Genomic DNA, 12,723 nt, shown 5'->3' with positions numbered 1-12,723 from the left:
TACAAAGAAGATATATAGATGGCCATTTTTATGCACATAAAATGATGCTTAACATTAGTAATCATTAGGAAAATGCAAATTCAAAACCATGACAAAATACCACTTTAACACTCATTAGGATGGGTATTATTAAAAAAAAAGAACAAGCCGGGCGCGGTGGCTCAAGCCTGTAATCCCAGCACTTTGGGAGGCCAAGACGGGCGGATCACGAGGTCAGGAGATCGAGACCATCCTGGCTAACACGGTGAAACCCCGTCTCTACTAAAAAATACAAAAAATTAGCCAGGCGTGGTGGCGGCGCCTGTAGTCCCAGCTACTTGGGAGGCTGAGGCAGGAGAATGGCGTGAACCCGGGAGGTGGAGTTTGCAGTGAGCCGAGATCACGCCACTGCAGTCCAGCCTGGGAGACAGAGCGAGACTCCGTCCCCCCCCCCAAAAAAAAAGTGTTGGCAAGGATGTAGAGAAATTGGAAGCCTTGTGCATTACTGGTAGGAATGTAAAATGGTGCAGCTTTGTGGAAAACAGTCTGGCAGCTCCTTAAAAAACTAAATATAAGCTGGGTGCAGTGGCACATCTACAGTCCCGGCTACTCCTACTCTGCAGGCTGAGGTAGGAGAATCATTTGAGCCCAGGAGTTCAAAGCCAGCCTAGGCAACATAGCAAGACCTAGTCTTTAAAAATAAAAGAAGACAAGAAGAAATTTTAAAAGATAATTACTATGTGATCCAGCAATTCCACTTCTGGGTATATAACCTGAAGAACTGAAAGCACAGATTCAAAGAGGTATTGGCACACCTTTGCTTGCTACAGCACTGTTCGCAATGGCCAGAAGGTGGAAATAACCCAAATTTCCATCAACAGATGAATGGATAAATAAAATGTGGTATATACATACAATGCAGTATTATTCAGCCTTAAAAAGGGAATTCTGATCAATACTATAATACTGATGAACTTTGAAGACATTATGCTAAATTAAAGAAGTTAGACACAAAAGGACAAATATTGTATGATTCAACCTATAGAAGTACCTAGAACTGTCAAAATCAGAGAGACTGGAAGTAGAATGGTGGTTGCCAGAGGCTGGCGCAAAAGGGGAATTGGGGAGTTATCATTCAATGGGTTCAAAGTTTCGGTTTAGGATGAAAAAGAAAGTTCTGGAGATGGACAGTGGTAATGGTTGCAGAACAACGTAAATGCACTTAATGCTACTGGATTGTACACCTAAAAGTGGTCATAATGGAAAATTTCATGATATATATATTTTACTACAATAAGGAAATAGTAAAGAAAAAAGTGGCACAGAAATATTTTGGAAGTAATGGAAATGTCCTATATCTTGATTGTGACTGTGGTTTCATGGGTGTATAAAACTGTCAAAATTCATCCAATTAAATAGATTCATTTAACTGCATTAAATTATTGCTCAACAAAGTTGATGAGGGGAAAAAAAGACACTAGCAAATTAGCAAGAATATATTTTATGTCTCTCCTCCCTGCCTTTCCTCATTTCATCCTGCAATGCTACCCGTTTTCTATTTCACAGGAAGCAGGAGAAAAACAAAAAGACGGGGGCGGGGAAAAAATTCATTCAACAAATACTTAGATAACATCTGTTTCATATGTTACTCCAATAAGCCTGAGTATTACAGGTTTATGGATGAGGAAACTAGGCTTGGTATGAAGCCGTTTATCTAGGTCACACAGAGATTAAGTGGCAAAGCTCAGTTTGTAACCCCTGAGTTTCTAAGCCTTCACAAATGTGCATTGTAAAAATGTTCTCCCTACGTGTGATGTCGCCAGACCTACATACATGAGGGGAAATAACAAGAGGCGAAGCCATGAAAATTGTGCACTATCAACAAGATAAAATGTGTGGCAAAAATGATAAATGTTCAAGGTGATGGATATGCTAATTACCCTGATGTGATCATTATGCATTATATACATATATCGAAATATCCCTCTGTAGCCCATAAATATATGTAAACTAAAAAGAAAAAAGGACATAACATATATGGAAAAAGGTACTTCTGTTCACATTTAAGGACTGGTTGCAAAGAGTTCCTGAAACCTTTGTCTTTTGTAAGTTCTCCTTACTTAACAATTGAGCATACAGATTAAGAACACACACTCCACAGTCACACGTCCCAGGTCCTGTTCTACTGCTGTGACCTGACGTGATCTCCCTTGGCCTCAGTTTTCTCAACTGCAAAATGCAGATTGTAACTGTAACTATCCTGGGTGCAGTAGCACCTGCCTGTGGTCCCAGCTACTCTAGAAGCTGTGGTAGAAAGATCATTTGGCCCCGAGTTCAAGTCCATCCTGGGCAACACAGTGAGACACTGTCTATAAAACTAACAATAATAATAACTGCATCTACCTCAAAGGGCTTTTGTGATGATTAAACAATGGATGTGAAGGGCTTAACATAACGTTAGAGGCATACGAAATTCTCAACAAATAGTAGCCTCCTTCTTCCATATAGTCAACCTGTAACAGCTATGGTCTACCTGGAATAGCTAAGTACAGATAGAGTTACATGCAGAAATGAAAAAGAAAAAGCTAGTTTTACAGGTAGTGGTTTAAATTCATTAATGTCCTTCCTTCCTTCTTTCCTTCCTCCCACTCTCTCTCCCTTAAAATGCATTGCTGTTCCTCAAAGATAGTTTTTGCATTAAGAATGTATGATGGACACAGATGGCAAATACGTGTATGAAAAGATGCTCCACATCGCACGTCATCAGGGAAATGCGAATGAAAATAACAAGAAGATACCACTACACACGTATTAGAATGGCCAGATCCGGAACTCTGATAACACCGAATGCTGGCAAGGGTGTGGAATAACGGGAGCTCTCAGGCACCACTGACGGGAATGCAAAATGGTGCAGCCACTTCAGAAGACAGTTGGGCAATTTCTTACAGAACTAAACATACTCCTCACACAATCCAGAAATCTTGCTCCTTGTTATTTACCCAAAGGAGGTAAAAACTTACGTCCACACAAAAATCTGCATGTGGATACTGACAGCAGCTTTCCTCACAACTCCCCAAACTTGGAAGTAACCCAGATGGCCTTCAGAAGGTGAATGGATAATCAAATTGTTGCACATCCGGAATGGAATACTATTTAGCACTAAAAATAAGTGATGCTATCAAGCCATGAAAAGGCACAGAGGAATCTTAAATGCAAATGAAAGAAGTCAGTGTGAAAAGGCTGTATGATCCCAATTATACAGCATTCTGGAAAAGATAAAAATTATGGAAACAGTAAAAAGATCAGTGGTTGCCAGGGATCAGAGGAGAGAGAGAGAGATGAACAGGTGGGGCACAGAGCACCTCTGTATAATACCATAAAGGTAAATGCATATCAACATACATCTGTCCAAACACGAATGTACACCACCAAGACTGAACGCTGACATAAACTGAACTTCGGTGACAATGAAGAGTCCACCGAGGTTCATCAGCTGTCACAAATGTCCCACTCTGGTGGAGGATGCTGAGAATAAAGGAGGCTGTGTGTTGGAAGTGGGGGAGGAGGGCAGGAGGGATATGAGAAATCTCTGTACCTTCCTCTCAATTTTGCTGTGAACCTAAATTTGCTCTTTAAAAGTTATCTTTTTAAAAAACATGTATGGTAGAAACCATGAATGATGAAAGAAAACCCCATTCAGTAACCTGAAGCAGCACATTATCTTATGAAATAATAAATGATTCATTTATCTTTGGCAGAATTGGGTCATTTTCCTGCCTTTCCCTTTCTAGGGAAATAAAATTTTTACACTTTCTCAAAAATTTGGAAGATTGTCTTTCAAAAGCCAGTACAAGAAAGCTTGAAGAAAGCTTTTTATAGTCAGGTATAACAGCTGGCAGTCTAAAAGCCATATACAACATTTTGCTGTTCTACAGAAATTATAGCAGCTCACAAAAGCAAAACCATTTTTATTGAGGAAACAATAAAAATTGTTGGAAACTTTCAAAATTAAATAGTATAGAAGGACTTTTATTGTAATAAAAGTAATCTATAGATAATGTTTCCCATAGTTAACAAAGGCGCCCACTTACCTCCTCAAATCCACATTTCTAATGGACTGCAAATTCACTAGCGGTAAAAGTAAATGAGGAAGGCAATAGATCCTTTGGGTCTGATATTATAGCCAAGTCAAGTGGCAGGCCTTTGCTAGATTTTCTAAGCCAGCAGAGGCAGGGATAATAAAACACATTTACCTAGAGAAAAAAATAATCAAATTAAGATGACTGTCTGTATTCTATACTAACAGAAGAATGTAAAGTAGTTAAATCCATTGTTCTGAAAAACTGAACAGAGATTTGACCAGCTGGAGGTGTTTTTGTCTTCCGCGACTCCACTGACATTAGGACCTTTTTCTCATATTTTATCATCAAGCATGTTGCGCCAGCCGTTGCCATGCCAGAGTGTGCATATCTTGTGAGTCTAAACTGAAAACAATGTATCTCAGACGTTATCTTAGACTTGAGGCTGAGGAGTAGATGGATTTAAGAAAATAAACTATTCCTTTCCTTTCAAAGGGTCTTAAAAACTTTTGAGAAGCTTCAGGAAAAAGGTAAATAAGATACGATTATTTTGTGGCATAATAAGATTTCATTTTCTGAAACTCAATTAGGAGAACTAATGAAGAAGATATGTGCTCCTTGCTTGCAGAAGCCAGCTTAAACTGGTAAGAGCCTAATTACTCACAATATTTGTTAAGCGAAATCCATTTATGTTGGAACAGAAGGCATTTAAGCATTAATATAAAAGTTAAAATAGAGAAGACAGTACAGAATAGTTAAGTTACAATTTCAAATTTGACAGTGTTGACAGAGCTACTTCAGAGACCACTAAATATATTGCTTGAAAAAAAACAGGTTGCTGGGGCATAATGGCTCACACCTGTAATAATCCCAGCATATTGGGAGGCCGAGGTGGAAGGATCACTTGAGCTCAGGCTCAGGATAGACCAGCCTGGGCAATATTGCAAGACCTTGTGTCTACTTAAAAAAAAAAAAAAAAAACACTTAGCCAGGCATGGTGGCACATATCTGTAGTCTCAGCTACTTGGGAGGCTGAGATGGCAGGATGGCTTGAGCTCAAGAAGTTGAGGCTACAGTGAGCCACGATTGTACCACTGCACTCCAGCCTGGGCAACAGAGCAAGACTGTCTCCAAAAATAAAAATAAAGGTTGCCTTTAAAAAAAAATTATATATCTGACAAGATCTCCATATATAAATATTTCATTTTAAACAGCTAATTGAAAAGTTCTATACATTTACATGTGAGAACATTTCATAAGGTTTTACCTTATCCTAATCATAACTCTAAATATTCCATTTAACGACAAAAATGGCGTAACATTCCCAAAGCAGCAAAATGCCTTTCTTGATTTCTGAAGATAACAAAGGAAAAAAATAGAAAAAACAGAAAAGCAATAAACTGTTATTCATTTTAATAAATTTTTTATGATCCCTCAGTCATTACTAAATTGGAGCATATGATGATTTCTCCTTCGGTTATCATTTTTATTGACAAGTTTTTAGCTGTTTTTTCTTCATTTGCAAAATGAGTCCTAGATCTTAAGTCTGGTGTAATCACTCAGCTCCCATAAAGAAAGACATCCAGGACCCACTTTATCTTCATGTTACTTTTCTAAGCCAGCCCATCAAAAGTCTGACGAGACAGTCACTCTTACTGCTACTGAGAATACCAACTGGTTTAGTATACACTACTGGCTGACTACACAGCATGTATTCCTTCTTTTTCATTCCTAACAGAATCCTCACTTTATTCAAATATTCATTCTCATTACAAATAAATGTTTTAGGCCGGGCACAGTGGCTCACATCTCTAATCCCAGCACTTTGGGAGGCCGAGGTGGGCGGATCACGAGGTCAGGAGTTCGAGACCAGCCTGGCCAACATGGTGAAACCCCATCTCTACTAAAAGTACTAAAACTAGGCGGACGTGGTGGCGGGCACCTGTAGTCCCAGCTACTCAGGAGGCTGAGGCAGGAGAATGGTGTGAACCCGGGAGGTGGAGCTTGCAGTGAGCTGAGATCGTGCCACTGCACTCCAGCCTGGGCGACAGAGCCAGACTCCGTCTCAGAAAAGAAAAGAAAGGAGAAGGGAGGGGAGGGGAGGGGAGGGGTGAAGAGAAGAAAAGAAAAGAAAAGAAAAGAAAGAAAGAAAGAAAGAAAGAAAGAAAGAAAGAAAGAAAGAAAGAAAGAAAGAAAGAAAGAAAGAAAAGAAAAAGAAAGAAAAGAAAGAAAAAGAAAGAAATGTTTCAAGCACTTAAATTCTTGATGGTAAGAACGGGGAAAAATAACTGCAGAAAGACATATGAGTAAGGATCGGTAGGTACCATATGACTATTTCAGCAAACACATATCAACTGGAAAAAATGTGCTGATGCAGGTTCTTTAGGATCAAATGCGTGGTAGGGAAATCCACATCAAGTCCAATAAAATGGTAAAAGAAAAAAAGAAAAAGCCAGGCACAGAGGCTCATGCCTATAATCTCAGCACTTTGGGAGGTTGAGGTGGGAGAATCACTTGAACACAATTCAAGACCAGCCTGGGCAACACAGCAAAACTCCCTCTCTACAAAAAAAAAAAAAGAAAGAAAGAAAGAAAGAAAAATTAGCTCGGCATGGTAGTGCATGCCTGTAGTCCCAGCTACTCAGGAGGCTGAACTGGGAGAATCGCTTGAGCTAGGTTGAGGCTGCCCTGAGCCATGATCGCATTATTGCACCCAGCCTGGGCGACAGGGTGAGACCCTGTCTCAAAAATAATACTTTAAAAAGTTAAAGCTAATAAAACAGAAGCAAAAAGAACAAAACCCCAGAAAGCGTGATGTGAAAGAACCTTCTGATTCCTTTGTGACGAAAGGAGAGCTGACTTGAGAGACCCGTGCTGTTACAAAGACCTGCACTGCCTGAGCAAGACGTGGTGCTTCTCAGGGTTTCTAAGCCCAAGACTGAATCCTAATTTTTCTTCATGGAGGGAAAAAAGGCCACAACGTTACAATATAAAAATCTGAAAAAAGGGAAGTGAATTGATTTTTCATCTACTTAATAAAATGACTTATTTGGCTCATATTTCCTTAGGATCTCAACAACCTCAAGCCAAACTCTTCATAGATTTTCAGGGCAGCACAAATGAATCCCACAGGTTAAGTGAAGAGCTGCTCATGAGGACTGAAATCAGGAAAGAGCCTTAGTTCATCCCTGACTTAGTACAACATAAAGATCGTCACCATTCATTGTTCCTGAGTAGGGAGAAAAAATCCATAGAACATTTCCCTGAGATCATAAAGAGGTTAGTCACTGATTTGGGGATCTTTATAGTCTACCATTTGAGAATGACTTGGCCTTTCTGCAAGAAAAAATATCCATCAGGAGTACCACCGAAAATGTGCTGAACTTAAGGCACCTCTCCAAAGTGACTGCAATTACACAACTCCTAAGTCACTGAAAACACTCTGGGTTTTAAACATCTTGTGACACCAGAAGAAGACAAAAATTGCCCTAGTGATGATGAACCTAATAAGCGGTGTGTCTGTTTTGAATTACAATTTTCCCAATTACAAATGCTAGTCATTTTGACCACTAACCCAAGAATGCCTTGGTTAATTTCTCAAGGACAAAATGTTTACATATTGGTATATTTCAAACATTTCATTTTTGAAATGAATGCTGTTTTATTTTTCAAAGGCAGATGTCTTCCCTAGCCAGTGTATTTATAACCTCTTTGAACATTTGACCCATATTCCTAAGCATCCTTGTGGCATTTAAAATGCCTAACCAGTTCCAAGTGTTCAATAAGGTTTCAGCAAATGTTTGCTGAATGAATTAATTAATGAGTGAAGAAGGTATGTCGAAAACAACTAGATTTTCCTTGTAATTTTGAAATGGAAAACATATAGTAATCAATGCTAGCTCAAAATAACCCTAGTAAAGCCAACATAAGTGACTACCTTGGAAAACTTACAATAGAATGCATCACTGCTTCCACCCCCAAACCTGCTACCAGTTTTGCATTCTTTATCCAATGCGAGGTACCACTATTTCAACAGTTGACTGCATCAGAAAGAACCCAAGACTGCCTTCAATTTCAGTTATCTGCCAGGTGGACTGTCAGGGCTCGGCGCACAGTCGCACTCACAGCTGCAATTGATTACGGGGAAACAACGCCAAGCGGACTCAGCAAGCAGAAGGCCACGTGGGGAGAAGTCTGGGGAAACAGAGTGTGAGCTTCCAAAAGCCTTTCCCTAGTGAGTCACTGAGGGACTGAAGGGGCTGCTGTAGGTAGCCTCTGATTTTGGACTCCTGGAAGGAGAGCAGGTGATCAGCATAAACCATTATGTTTACACAAACAGTTTGGGCACTGTGGGCCACTCTTATCAGATCATGGGGAAACCCCTCCTGAAATCTGTTGCTAGATGTCAGCCAAGGGCCAAACTTGTGGGCCTTCCTTCCTTCCTTTCCTTCCTTCCCTCCCTCCACCACACCCCCCTCCCCTCCCCTCCCTTCCTTTTCCCTCCCCTTCTCTCTCTCTCTCTCTCTCTCTTTTTCAACACTGTCTTCCTCTGTTTCCCAGGCTGGAGTGCAGTGGTGCGGTATCAGCTCACCACAACCTCCGCCTCCCAGGTTCAAGCGATTCTCCTGCCTCAGTCTCCCGAGTAGCCGGGACTACAGGCACATGCCACCATGCCTGGCTAATTTTTGTATTTTTAGTACAGATGGAGTTTTGCCATGTTCCCTAGGCCAGTCTCAAACTCCTGACTTCAAGAGATCCACCCGCCTCAGCCTCCCAAAGTGGGGGATTAGAGGCATGAGCCACCACACCCAGCCCAGGTCTTTTCAAGGATAAGCAGTTTAGGCCTGCTACACTGACTCTTCTCTGCACAATGACTAGGCAAGAAACCAACGAATAATCCCAGTTCCTACTTCTTCTTCACTGTCCCTCATCTCTTCTAGGCCAAATCCTGTCAATTTTGCCCCCGAGTAACTTCCCTGTATTCCCTTTTTCCCGTCCTCACTATCAGGCTTTAATCGAGGCCTCCGTTCTCTCTTGCTCGAATCACTGGAGTTCTGTCTTGTCTCCTGCCTATCCTTCCATCTATTCTCCACAGGCTCTTGGCTGGGAAGGCTTCCCACTGCCCTCAACCTCCCGAGCACTGTGGAACAGGGCCTCTTCCTGATGTGCCCAAGTTTTCTGTCTAATTTCTCAACACTTTCTCCCTTCTGTACTCTCTGTTCTAGTCAAACTGAACTATTCAATGCAGTTCTCAGAAAGCATGGCACTTGCTTGCCCTTGCCACTTTGTTTAGGCTGCTTGTCCTCTACCCAGAATGCATTTCCACTTTGCCTGGGTTAAGAAGTACGTAGCCTTTAGAAGTCAGCTGAGGCATCAGCTCAAACCTTCCCCAGATATCCCCGTCTCCCAGTCTAATACCTCATGCCTACTCCCCTCCATGGAATTTATCCCACTGCACTGCAATTTTCAGTCTATTTTATTGATCTATCCCCTATACTAACAGTGTGTCCTTAAAGGTGGGATCTGTGCATCCCCAGTGTCTGGCATGGTCACTGACAAATTGTTCATGTTCAATAAATATTTCTTGATTGAATAAATGTCACAACTTCAGCAGAGTTCCCCTGAAGTCAGCTCCATTCTCCGGCCTTCTAGACCGGACTGAACTTAACACGATTTTGGCCCAGACACTGGGAACGGTGCATTGTTCACGTTATCCTCTTTGCATTGGCTTTGTTCAAAAGCTAACAGCCAAATATGGGGTGGTCTTCCTGTGAACGTGTAGGTCCACAGAGCCTGTCATTTGTATACTAATTACACTTTTGATTTCAGCTGACCTTCCCCAACCTCTTACTCTGATTACTTAACTTACACTTTATTTCTATCTTTGCATGTGTGCATGGTTTTTTCCAAAGCTTAAATTCCTTCTGGACTAAAGCAGGATATAAATAAATATGTATATAGTCCCAAAGAGATGAAAACACTATCCCATTGTTTAAAGGAGGTGAAACCTCAGTTTTTCTCAATATCCCATTCCTGGCTAAATCCAAAGTCTCCTAAAGCACAACTTACAAAAAGAGCTATTTTCCTCCTAGTTCTTCAGCTAAACTTCATACAATTAAGTTACTAATTAAAGCAATGCACACGTGCACCCATATTTTCTTCACAAGACTTAGGAGCAAGACTCAAAGAAGTGAGGCCAGATGTGCACCTACTTTATCCAGTCAATAAAAAAAGTGCTACTGAAAAACTGTGTAAAATGAGTTGTTTAAATAGAATCAAAATGTCAGTTTACTAGAGATGCTCACTATTTAAAGAAACACCACGGCAACTCCATGAAGTAATTATGGAGGAAGTAATCACCCTAAAACTTATCTGCCTTCCAATCCCAGATTTACATGCTGAGGCAATTTTCAAGTATGATTATTGGAAAACCCTCCTCAAGTTCTACTGCGTATAAACATGCTGTTCTCTTCATTTGTTTCTTCACCTATAAATGTAACTCAAGTTAATAACCAGCCAGAAATTCAAATTAATATTAAATACTGAAACACTGTCATCACCAAATTCACACCAGAAATTATTAGCACTTCAAACATGAGAATGTTCTCAAAGCCCTATGAATTCTCCTTTCTACCCCCACTGGACAAACATGCCTTGACAACCTCCTAAGTAAAACATTCCTTCCCTACCTGTCAATGGATTCCACAAAAGTAAGGCAAAGTCCTTGCGGTCAAAGAACTTATAGCCACTTAGAGTTCACTCTTTTTGTTCGTTTTCCTGTTTCTCATTGTTATATCTGTTACTAACATTAAACTTTTTTCTTCTTTAATCCAAATTTTCATTTTGTTTTTTTCTCCATCTGTTTTTGTTTTATAAACTGCCACTCAGGAGTTAACTTTCATTAAATTTACCTTATAAAATTTCTACCAAAACCAACTAAAAGGACAAGAGAACATAGGACAGTATACGCAGAGTTTAAAAAACCTTAAGGAAGATTAAAAGCTCATCACCATATAAATGCCTAGAGTTATGATTAGGCCCTACTAATTTGAACTTTGGGATGAAAACTCCTTATGAATTCATTACAGATTTGAATTTTTAAGGCAACTCAGTTCAACTCACCTCAAGTACAAATACAGTCATTCAAACTGAGCTAATAAAAGGCAGCTAAATGGACATCCTAAAAGGTTTACTGCTAATGAATGAACAGATTGGCAACTAGCTTCTCAACAGTTCAGATGTAAACAAGACATTTACAAAGCCGCTGAAAACTATTCCTTCATGTAGGTTAAGAACGAGTCTTCCAGTATTTTTTACATTACTATTCTTATTTTTCAAATAATGTTTTTACAAACAGTGAAAAGGAGTGTCTAAAATTCTCAACACTGCTGAATAAGTACAGACTGAAACTATCTTATAAATGAATTTGACAATGACCCGTGAACCTAGAGGCAAAAGCAGACAGCCCTGTTTAAGCTGCTCAATAAAATTTGAGCTAAACTCGAAATGTAGAAGCAAATACTTTCTAGACCATCTGATAGATCAATGTTTTAAAATCCTTGCTAATTGCTTAAAGTTTTCATCCTTTTGTAATCTGCTCCTCTTGTGTACTTAACCTACTCACAGGTATTGATGTTAATTCATTAGTTCCCTCGGGGTGGGCAGGGCAGACTAGTATCTGAAAGCATTGATGCGTAGCTTCCTGGGTCAGGGACACATAAATCTTTTCATATAATTGCATGTCGTTTTATGTGTTGCTGTCTTCCTGCTGGGAAAGATGTTAAAATATTTAAGGCTTACTATCTGGTGTGATTGTGACTGTATAATTAAAGTCTGGGATAGGAGGAGAGAACGGCAGAATTCAGTACTTTATCTCAGTAGGAACAGTCTTTCTTTGAAGTGGTAAACTTTTAGAGCGTCAATAAAAGCAAAAATTCTGGTGAATAAGAGCTGGTAGAGTCCTTTCGAAGTCGTGTGGCACCGTTTGGTGACAATCTAGTGTACTGACGACAGAGCTGAAAGAACAAGAAGGGCTGTGTGTGCCACAAAGAGCACGATTGTCTTCAGTGATAAAATCAAGTAAACATTCTCATCAAGCTAAAATATACCCAGCTCTAATACAGCAACTGTTTACCCATTTCCATATTTGTCTACATACCAGACAGCCAGTGGGGGAGAATGGTTTTATTTTGTTCTTAATTAGAACAGTATTTGGAGCTGGAACTATCTAATGGGCAAGTAAGCCAAACATTCTCTCATCCACTCACTCCCTTCAGCATTCTTCTCTTACCCCTATCTTCTGGACCAAAAAATAAAAAATCTCGTCGGTGGGGAGTGGGGAGTTGCGGGACAAGGTATGAGTTGGGGAGAGCATCTGGGTTTTATCACCGGGTGTGTCAGGATTTGCAGTGTCTTGAAATTCTAAATCTTCATGTTGCTGTGCAGACTTGTGCCTCCTGGTACAAATAATAGATGTGCCCCCACACACGAATGCCCTCCCACGGCCCACAGCCTTGGGGCACTCCAAGGAGAGTGAGTTCAATACCATAAGTAAGGGCGACTCGCTCCTGGACGTGAATCTAGCATGCAAGATCATTTTCAATAAACACATAATTGCACAGTGACTTGATTTAAATCTACTCTATTATTTTCTTTGAATGAGGAG

At 40.2% G+C, this 12,723-nt stretch overlaps 1 protein-coding gene across 8 annotated transcripts in view; it reads right to left on the bottom strand.

Annotated features, from left to right (window-relative positions):
* SMYD3 (SET and MYND domain containing 3) overlaps nucleotides 1–12,723 on the bottom strand; it is a 763,302-nt gene that overhangs the window by 309,368 nt on the left and 441,211 nt on the right.

This window comes from Macaca mulatta, chromosome 1, assembly GCF_049350105.2.
Source record: "Macaca mulatta isolate MMU2019108-1 chromosome 1, T2T-MMU8v2.0, whole genome shotgun sequence".
Taxonomy (NCBI): Eukaryota; Metazoa; Chordata; class Mammalia; order Primates; family Cercopithecidae; genus Macaca; species Macaca mulatta.
This window is presented reverse-complemented; position numbering and strand designations above follow the sequence as displayed.